Source organism: Drosophila obscura, unplaced genomic scaffold (genome assembly GCF_018151105.1).
Source record: "Drosophila obscura isolate BZ-5 IFL unplaced genomic scaffold, ASM1815110v1 contig_25, whole genome shotgun sequence".
In the NCBI taxonomy this organism is placed as follows: domain Eukaryota; kingdom Metazoa; phylum Arthropoda; class Insecta; order Diptera; family Drosophilidae; genus Drosophila; species Drosophila obscura.
Genome location: NW_024542812.1, coordinates 3,018,022 through 3,029,007, shown reverse-complemented (window position 1 = coordinate 3,029,007; position 10,986 = coordinate 3,018,022). Strand labels below are relative to the sequence as shown.

At 39.8% G+C, this 10,986-nt stretch overlaps 1 long non-coding RNA gene across 1 annotated transcript; it reads right to left on the bottom strand.

Annotated features, from left to right (window-relative positions):
- Positions 1 to 2,534: 2,534 nt before the first annotated feature.
- On the bottom strand, positions 2,535 to 5,379 carry LOC121404584. Its single transcript, XR_005968085.1, has 3 exons — positions 5,347 to 5,379; positions 4,774 to 5,283; positions 2,535 to 4,707 (listed from the first exon to the last, which is right to left on the bottom strand). It is a non-coding gene; the product is annotated as an uncharacterized LOC121404584 (long non-coding RNA).
- Between the last annotated feature and the right edge of the window lie 5,607 nt (positions 5,380 to 10,986).

Here is a 10,986-nt window from a genome sequence, read left to right as displayed (position 1 = left end):
CAACGTTCGGTAGATTGTTCAAAGTTTACAATGAACATGGGCCATTCCTCGGGGTTGCCGGAAAAGCATGGCATATTCTTATTGATGACTTGTCTAGTCGCTATCTGCTCGCGGGTCAAGCATCTCTCCATCCCCGCTGCCGCGACTGCTTGGTTATTCACGTACGCGTACGGGTCCGACATATTTCGGCTCGTACTTGGATAATTCTGTGCAGTCGACACGCGTATGAAGGGGTTTTGCCCACATAAATAAGTGCTCGATGCCGGTGCAACCATTGGATAAGGCATAGCGCCGCTCGGCATTGTCTCGTTTGGATTCAGCCCCATAGGCATTCCAATCCGATTCGCCGCAGTCATTCCTGAATTGTCGCCTCCGTTACAGCTGGGAACTGCTTTTTCCCAACCTCCGCTGAGGACCGTAGAGCTCATAAGACCTCCTGTTTGGGGCGGTCCTGAATACGTCGTTATGGGACGCATTCCTTCGAAAGCACTGGCATAGGTCGGCCTTCCCATAGTATCCGCTCTCCGCTGAGCGAATGCTTCTAAGTTATACATGGAACTCGTTCTTGGTGAAGAGACTTGATCAGTCCATCCCCCTCCGTTGGTATGCTCTGGTACTTGATGACGTTCTGGAACTGCGATGGGCACGTTAGGTGCGGCCTTTGCCGCCGCCGAGATCACGTCTATATTCGTATCCCTAACGTGAGACATTTCCCCTTCGCCTCCCTCGGTCTCAGGACCCGTACCAGGCGTCTTTTCAGGCGCGTATAAATCTCTTAGTCCACACGGGTTACTGCCTCCAGATTTTGACTATTGACCATTAACTCCATCCATTTGTACTCGATGTGTTTTGCCGCGTGGTCTTAAGTTTGGTTATACACGAACCTCGTGTCGCTCGAATGTAACAGATTAGCCTTTCTGTTCAACTCTATGAGGATATCTCACCTGCAAAGTCGAATCTTCTCGTGACGCAGCTGACTGCGTCGCGCGCCGATCTTCTTTTAACCGGTCGCAATGATTCGACTTGCACTCCGCTAAAGCAGGTTAAAGTTTTTTAGAATATTGCCTCGCCGGGCAATGTCTCCAAATCTGGGCCGTACGTTTAATGAGTCTCTTGTAGTCGATCGTTCAGTTCAATGTTCAATGTTCTTTATTCACAGGTGTTTCGGGTGGATAATTATGAATATTTAAGTTTATAAATGATAATGAATTTTCTATACAGAGGAGCTAAAAAACTTGTACCGCTTTTTCATTTAACCTTAGCTGCTTTTTTCACGCATTTTTCTCCTTTTCTTCTCTGCTCGTTTTCTGCCATTCGCCCTGCTTAACCTTTCGATCTTAACCCCTTTTACTCTATTCGGCCGGCTTAACCCTTTGTTCGGCTTATGTTGGTTTCGGTGCTGTTAGGCGCAAAGGTTTTTCGCGCTGCCATTTAGGTTCATGCCGTAACAGTATTATTTGAGATTATTTTTTTGGTTGAACTATTTATGTTTTCTAATGTGCTAATTTTTATCTTAGAGAAATCCTCAATTACTCTTTTGTGTAAAATGTTATTGCTAGGTTTGATAGAGTAGTTCGAAATATCAATAACTATAGGAAAATGGTTGCTGTTTAAAATTTTAGAGTTTTGAACGGACCAGTTTATGTTATTATTAGATTTATTTACCAGTGTAATGTCTAGTGCTGAAGAATAATTTGGATTGGGTGAAAAAGTTGAAGAGCCATTATTTATCCAAGAAAAACCTGAATTCAATAAAGCTCTCTCCAAATAATTACCTCTAGCATTCTGTATGATGTTTCCCCATATGGACGATTTGGCATTAAGGTCGCCCCGTATAAAAGTCAGGCCATTTAACGAAGCTGCTTAAGTAAATAAATTCGTACATCCTGATTCAAAAGTTTGAAGGTTGATGTTTGGGACACAATACACACTAAAAATATTTATGTTTTGGGAGAGATTTTCTGTACTTAGACCTATGACTTCAAGACTTGTATTGTATTTCAAAATTTTAAATTGTATATTTTTCTTTATATAAATTCCAACACCTCCGTAACCATCCTCCCGCTCTTTACAGATAAAGTTGAAATTTAATAAATTACACATGGCATTATTTTTGATCCAAATTTCAGATATTATGGCAATATCAATGTTATGGTTAATCAAGAAAATTTCTAGTAGATGCTAATTATTATTTTTAGTAAGACTTTGAATGTTGTATTGTAGTATTTTCATAGAGATAGTTAGAATCAATGTAAAAGAATTAAAGAAAATAATAGATATATAAATGGAAAAAACAAAAAAACAAAAGCAATTTGCACAGATCACATCAGTACAGATAGCTTCTAATGAATGCGAACGTGGACATTTATGACATTTTTGCTCTGCTTGTTTGCAATGTTGAGCAAAATGTCCAAATCTATAGCATCTATAACATTGATTAAAGGGAACATAATGAATCACTGGTACTTTTGTACAAAGAAATGCAACTTCTCAAGGAATTTGTGCACCTTTAAACAAGAGTTTAACTCTTGAAGTTGGAACAAATAAATCTTTGTTACTCTTATCTCTTGTTTTAATTCTAATCAATTTCTCAATAGGAACCGGAGAGTCGATGTATTCAGCTAATAATTCGTCAGAAATGGATGTTGGTATATTACAAATTAGACCCGTTCTATAAACGAAATGATTAAAAACTATAGGTTCATAACCATGATTCTTTAAATTAATCATCACAAACTTATTGGCACTCATTGAGTTTTTAAATTCATTAGCAACAATCGCAAATAATAACACTCTTGATTGTTAGGATGAACTGTATAAATTCGTCCTATCGCATCTGAGTGAAACAATACTGGCTGACCATGAACGGCTTTTCCGCGTCTTCGCCTTTGAAAAACTTTTGACGAATTATTCCACGTATAATATTCGGGTACTTCGGCGTATAGCAATGTTTTCGCAAAATCATCAGCTTGACTCAACGAAAAAAATGCATTTAGAGTTGTTGCTGGTGGTTGCGCAGCTCTTCGCATTGCATTTCCGGGTGTGAAAAAAACGCGTTGACCGTTTTCAAGATGAACAGCTAAATGAACTACAGTTGGGTGCCCATCATGGATCGGGAACGATAATATGCGCCATACTGCTTCATTTGAACTGATGTATCTGCCCATTTGAAATTGAGTGATTTCATCGGTAACATTAGCAACTGCTCCAAAAACAGCCATATCACTGCCCTTGTTGATGTATTTGCAAATGTATTTAATAGATTGAACTGAATTGCAGACCTCTACGTTTTTGTGCGCTTTATAAATCTTAGATAATAACGGTGAATATGGCACAACCCAACGATTATCAATCTCCAAATCTTGATTTTTAACTCTCAAAGTAACCGAATTTTGATCGATATTCGGGATATCCATCGTTGCCCGTCCGTTTTGGAGACCAAATTTTTTGGAAAACGTTTGGAGCATTTCCCTACAACCATACAGGGTGAATTCAAATTCAACGCACCACATTGACCGTGAATCATATTTTTGGTGACCACTTCAAACAATTCAGGATCCACTGTCGGATCTGGAATTTCTGCCGGAATCACATCGTCAATTTGATTCGGCCTTATTTTTTTAATCAGCCAAATTAAAATATGCGCATGAGGCAAACCTCGTATCTGCCATTCAATTGAATACATCCAACATTGAACAGACCCAAATGCACCGTGTTTGACAATTAAATCCATGAGTGATTTCAATTTTTGTCTAAAATCACGTGCTAAAATATCATGGCGATCTTTCGATGTTTGGCCAACAAACAATAATTCCGAGATTTCTTCCCATTGCGGATTACACGTGAAGGTGATGAAGAGGTCTGGTCGACCGTAACGGCGAACGTATGACATCGCATCTTGCGCGTACTCAAACATATGACGTGGACTTCCAACATACGATGACGGTAATATTATCATAGTTCCAACGTTTTGTGCATTACCATCGTTGTTAATGGCATCACGCAAATGAACATACTCTTCGGAACGTAATTTTGAATTTGGTTGAATCGAAGAAAATTTAACCGTTCCGATTCAATTTTTGCATACATGTCAACAATATACTGGTGGAAAAGTGCTCTACACCTCAATATGTGGTTGTCTTGATTTTGCCGTATCTGCAGCCTGTATGCGTAATAATTCATAGCACTAACTTTCTTTGTTCCTTCTCGACCGTTTACTGGATTTATGATTTTAATGTTGAAATAATAGCCATCTTGTCCGCTCCAAAACAATATGGGATATTGTAGTGCATCATAACAGCGATGAGTCTCGGATACACGTTCGAGTTGTTCATTTCTACGATGAAGCACAATATCACGATTATTAAATTGTTCATCAACTATGACTATTGCCACTTCGTCAACTGTTTGTGCATTGAAACGCCTTGCATGTTCGCCAACCGGTGTTTTATCAGCTCGAATAACAATTTTATGATCGTCAGATGGCATTCGATCAAGCGATGTTTTGAAAACCTGAACCAATTCGTTGTGCTCATGGAACATATTTTGCAAATCGAAAATAATTTGTCTCCGCGTGTTGGTAATAATGGCACACCGACGATCAACTTCGTCTTCCGCGTTCCCGATAAAATATAATTGCAAAAATTGGTGGTCTGCGTTGTCGAAAGGTAACAAAGAGCCAGCTCGATGATATATTTGACCTTGAATCTGAATAAAATATATGATAGAATGAGAACAAACGTACAATTTGCATAAACAAAACTATTTAATTACCTTAAACGTTGGCATGAAGTTGTCTCTTATAATATTTGTGGCGCCAAAAGATGTCATTTGAAAACTCGAATTATATTGTTCAAAAAATGATTAGACTCAGGTGTCAATCCATTAAGTAATGTGCTCAATGGTTGTGGTGGGCTGCCTAATTCAGGCAATTTCACTTTACCACTCGCACAGCACATCCCATTTGCTTCACCTTTAAATTTTAATGCCTGACAATGGCGACAACGGTCGTTCATTGGACCAATTACAATTTGCCTATGAGAAGCGTAATCGGTGACACTACTGTACGCGAACGCAACACCTTGTAGATTTTGAATATCACGACGTTCATTTGCAGTTGTTGTTGCATCATTGTTCCGTTGATTTGAACGGGACCTTGCTGTGCGTAGACGATTATTTTCATTGCGATATGTAATGTCTTGCCTACTTTCACGGCTCCTTGAAGCCACAACTTGAAACGAATTTCGCGTTCGCCGACCCAAATTTAATCGTCTCGACATTTAACTTTAAAAACCACACAGGTTGGTTTAAAACGCAGACATTTTCAAAAGCAACAAATATACTTACACAAATTGCAATTTTTTCAGAAAACAAATTTTCACACAAAAAGTTATAAAAAACAAAATCTATCATCAAATGTTCTGTTCTACAGAATGACACAAAGTGAAATGAAATAGGCGTTCAAACACACATTTTTAGACCAAATTTGTTCTACAGAATGACACAAAATGAAATGAAGTAGGCGTTCAAACCCACATTTTTACACCAAATTTGAGATTTTTTTTTTGATTAATTTTTAATTTTTGTGTAACTTATTTATAGAAAAGTGAAAACTGAAAAAAACCCATGCAATTTGGTGCACGCGTTGCGGAGAAATGAAATGAAATGAACCAGGCGTTCAAACACACTTTTTTGGACCAAATTTAAGATTTTTTTTATTCATTTTTAATTCTTGAGGAACCTATTTATAGAAAAGTACAAATTTGCTTGTGCAAACCAGGTCACATTCTCTGGCTATCATTAAAAAAAAACAGCATGCAATTTGGTGCACGCGTTGCGGAGATAGCCGCTTTTTTCTACAAATTTATAGTATAAATTATTATTTCTGCTTGCTATAATCCAAAATTTTAAACAGATTTCTGTTTGTAAACAAACGCAAAACAGTGTAACCATAAAGCATGCAGTTTGACCTCTAAGATCACACTGGACAGCGAGAGGAATATAGGCGTTTGGTCGACGGAAAATTTAGCGCGTCTGTAACACTAGGCTTTAAGCCTAGTAGACTACTAGGATTTAAGCCTAGTACTCAGTTCCAAAAAATGTTTGCTATTTGTTAGCACATTTTGATGTCCCATATATTTTTTTAGCGGCGAGTAGTGTGACCAAGAAGTGTGCACTGCACTCGAACAGCTGTTAGGTTTGGTTTAAAGTAAACAAAGTTAATGAAATGCACTTTTTCGGCTAGGGTCGCTCTTCCCCAGACATATCCTGGGCTTCCCGATATTTTATTGGCAAAGCAGCAGCAGATGAAAACCTCTCTCGTGCAACTGCCGGCGACCACCGTGAACTGGGAATAATTTCTTTTTACATGATTTACAAATAAATACGGGAAAATTGGGGGCGTTACTCGGGGTTGTGCAATTATGGTTCAGGTAGTGTTAGGTTTTATTGAATTTTCCTTTTAGCTAGGTCTACCGGGTGAATTCCTTTGAGTCGATGTCTGGTTCTGCTCCACGTGAGTCTTCTTACCAAAACGTTCGGGTGATGACTAAACTTCGTCAGATAGCGCTCTGCCTGCGCATTTATAATGTCGCTAACGGGGGCGACCCCAGTACCTCTATCGATGTCCCTGTTGCAGATATACCAGTCAGGTACAGTTGCCATACGGAGAACCTTGCTCTGGAACACCCAGATCCTATTCAGGTGGGATTTGGCTGCCGTACCGTACACCTGGACGCCACACATCCATACGGGCGCCAAGATAACCCTGTAGATAAGGATCTTGTTGGATAGACTTAGCTTGCTGTTGGGTTTTAGGAGCCAGTAGAGCTTTCGTTTCCAGGGCACCTCTAACCATCTTGATACGTCTGGCAAAGGTCAGACGAGTTTCTAGTGTGACTCCCAGGTATCTACACTCCTTCCTCTGCTCCAGCATCTCACCGTGTAGGAATAATTCGCGGCACGTTTCTCTTCGGAGCGTGTCTGTCCCCACCACGCACTTCTCCGGGTTCACCGGAGCTTTTCGGCATGTCATGAGTGAACAGGCTGTACAGAAATACGGCTGGCTCGAGTACACTGCCTTGGGCCACTCCTGCTCGTATACCTCTCTCAGAAGAGACTACTCTGCGCTACCCTGAATGTTCGGTTCAGGAAGTTGCCGATTAGCTGATAGACCTGAGGATTGATCATAGGACCGGCGCGCCATACCTTGTCGAAGGATATCCAGATACGCCAACACGTTGTACTGCTTCCTGTGGAACCCGTCCATAATAAGCTCCGTTACCCTGTGTAGCATGTCTCAGTCTGAACCCAAACGGGAGGATAACAAATATCGCTCCCTTTACAGCTGGGGTATTCATTAGCCTCCTCAGGATGCAGCGCTCCAGAGTTTTCTGAAGGTGGGAAGCAGACTAATATGCCTATAGTGGCCTACGTCTTCCGGAGGCTTATTCGACTTGGGCAGCATGACAATGCGGATGCCCTTCCAGGCTCTCGGGAAGTAACTCAACCTAAGCGCAGCGTTGAATATGAGCACAAGGAAAAGTATTGCTCTGTGGGGCTTTGCCACTCTGTTGTTGATTTCGTCGTACCCCGACCCACTGGGACCTCCGATTGGTGTTTCCATACGATTCGGTCGACAAAAAATTTAACTGATTTGAGTACTGGGTTTTAAATAATAAAGACAAATATAATCTAATTAAGGCAGCTATATGAAGGATAATTATATGGAAATTATAAAGGGGTGCCACAGAAATCACTTCCTCTGGAATTTCACCTCAATTCCATTCCTCTTCCATTCCATTCCCCTGTGCCACAAACCGATTTTTCAACGGAATCAAAATCGCGCACAATTTATCCATCGATTTAATTAAATAAACCCATAAAACAAACCTAAAACGATTCGAATCTTACTTTCCCATAAACTCTTAATTGTAATGCAGTAGTAGCAGTAGTTTGAGAAGACATTCACAAAAACCACGTACGTATCGTCTGAACGCGAAAACGAGTCCGATGCGCATTTGAGAAGCCTGCGCTGCAAGGTTTCTATTTTAATATGTTGCCTCCGTAGCTCTTCGCTGGCCAACAGTCTCGCTAAAAGAATTTTTATTAAGTTTAACATAAAATTCAGATATCTGTTTTTGTTGAACAGCTGATTGCTACCATGCACAGTACATTGTTTTGCTTTGAAATTATAAAAGTACAGCTTTGTAAAATCAAATATTTTATATCATACAAAAAAATAAATGAGAAGGAACGTGTGAGTCGCTTCTGGGGACGCGACTCTACTTATACCCGTACTCAGTCAGTATATACATTTTTGAGCTTATCATTTTTTAGAATTTTAAACATCATCCCTTCAAAACAAAACGAAAAACCGAAATTCAGTTCAACCGGCCAAAAATTGAAGAGCCCACACACAAGCACAGTATGTGTGAATACATGGCACACACACATTTACGTAACCTGGAAACGAAACTCAAAACAAACTCAAAACGCTTTCGGAAAATAAGAATTGATAAATATTTTGTCGTGCCTGTGTACCACACATACATTTGCAATTCTCGGCTTGGTTTCGCATCTCGTCATGAATCGAACATGTCAAAAAAATGCCGAATGTCTCAGGTCCGCTACCCGAACGTCACAGGTCCGCGACCCGAACGTCTCAGGTCCGCTACCTGAACGTCTCTAGTCCAACAGCCGAAGACCTAGGGACCTGGGACAGAAAACTCAGCTGCGACACGTTCGGTGTATAAACTGGCACATCTGTATACTGTATGGTTAGTGGCCAGACAGAATGGGCGAGCAAAGTGAATACACTGGCAAAAATTTTTCAGTTATTTTAATTATATTGGTTTGTCAAAGTCGACATTATCTTAGCTTATGGATATTCTTAACAAATCGGATAGGTTTATATCGGTTAGTCAATTTCTATATGCATTTTTTATGGCTTTTATATCGGAAAAAGCTGATTCGTAAACATAAGCACTGGCGAAACATGCCTCCAATTTAAGCATTGACGCTTTTAAAATGGGGTATTGTTCTGCCGACACTTGTTTCCAAAACTCCGTTCCGGACTCCTTAACAGACAGTAAATGGTAGTCAGATTGTAAATCGCACAGCTCCATTTGTAATTGTGCGTCTTGTTCTTCAATATTCATCGCTTTTGGGCTTACATATATTTTTATTAACTTTTTAATTTCGTCGAAATGTGTGAATCGCTGCTCAAACAGTTCTTTTAATTGTAGTATGTATTCTGAATATGATGAGAAACGTAATGTTGGATATTCCGTCATAAGTTCCTGACAGTGATGGAAATGACTTAAGCAATTTTGATTTAAATCACTTTGCAAAATACCCAATTTTCTCTTGAATCCATCAACTCTTGATAGCATCGTCACCATTGACTGTTTCGGTGTTTGAAGCTGTGAGTTTAAAATGTTCAGATACATCGTAATATCTGTTACAAATGCAACTTGAGAATGCAATTTTTTAAGTGCTTCTTGAGAAATATTAAAACTTCTTTTCTCAAAGAAAAAAAAACGCTCCAGGCATTTTCCCCTGCTGAGCCAACGAACCTCAGTAAACATTTTAAGGTCACCATACTGCGCTTTGAGCTCATGTAGCAGCTCATGATAGCTTCACGCATACTCCTTGCTCCGTCGGTGCACATGCCGCAAAGTTTTTTGAATCCACCGATTTCGTTGACCGATATTTCTATTGCACTGAATATGTCCGCGCCTGTTGTTGTACCATGTAAAGGTACTAAGTTTAAAACGTCCTCTTAAACATGAAAATCGCAGTCAATTAATTTTATAAATATCAGCACTTGCGCAACGTCATTAACGTCTACTGCCAACGAGTAGAAGATACATTTTCTTAATTTTTCCTTAAGATTTTCTTTTAACTGTTGGCTTGTTTGATTTATTGTTCGTGTCGCTGTTCGACGAGAAAGCGGTATTTGTTGCACAATTTGGCTCATTTCCACACCTTGCTTATCCAGGCAATTCAAAATATCTATGCAGACAGATTTAAAAAGCTCTCCGTACAATAAACACTTTTGAGCTTTGGCCAATTTGTAGCTTACAATAAAAGAAGCTCGTAGAGTGTCTTTGTTACTGACGGGCCCTGGCTCCGCTTTTATTATTCCTATGGAGAGTGATGCTTTTAACTTAGGAATAAGATCGAACCTTTCTTTTTCTTTCAACAAGCCATATGAGTTTTCGTGTTGTGAAATGTAGTGTCGTCGAATATTATAAGTCTTTTTTGCTATTACATTTTCACAAATTAGGCACTTCACAAATCTGGAATTATCTTCTGTTGTAAAAAAATATCGCCTCTCAAATTCGGAACGTTCTATTTCTTCAGTCATTTTTCCGTGCCTTCGTGCCCGCCTAGAAAAACGACTAAGTAAGAAATGCAAAACTTTCTTCCTCAGTGCAGAACTCGTCGACAGCTGAGCAATTCCCTTTAAATTTGTTGTTGCCCTGATTTTCATGTAGCCCAAGACACATGATGTGTTGTTGCAATCTCGAGATCGCACCTCACGACGCTAATTTTATATTTTGGTGAAATTTGAAGTCTAGTGTAAGATAGTTTAGGGCGAAGCGGGAGCGCAATAAAGCTCTCTCTCGCTCTTGGCGAATTCGCCCCGCTTCGCCGCCCTAGATAAGTTAGGCTTAAGAATATTTTATAACGAAAAGGAAAACAAGTCGAAATTTAATATTGAAATGGACGAGGGGGACGACAGCACACTACAAAAGTTTTGGTCACTAGAAGAATTGCCATCTTCTAAAAAGTCTTTATCTCCTGAACACAAGTTATGTGAGGAGCATTATAGAAAGACTACTCAAGTCTTGCTTTCAGGTCGGTTTGAAGTACGGCTGCCGTCTAAATCCGATCCAAACTGCTTGGGCAATTCCTTCGAGATTGATAAACGGCGGTTTTTGTCGCTCGAAAGAAATTTTGCCCAGCGACCCTGAGTTGAAG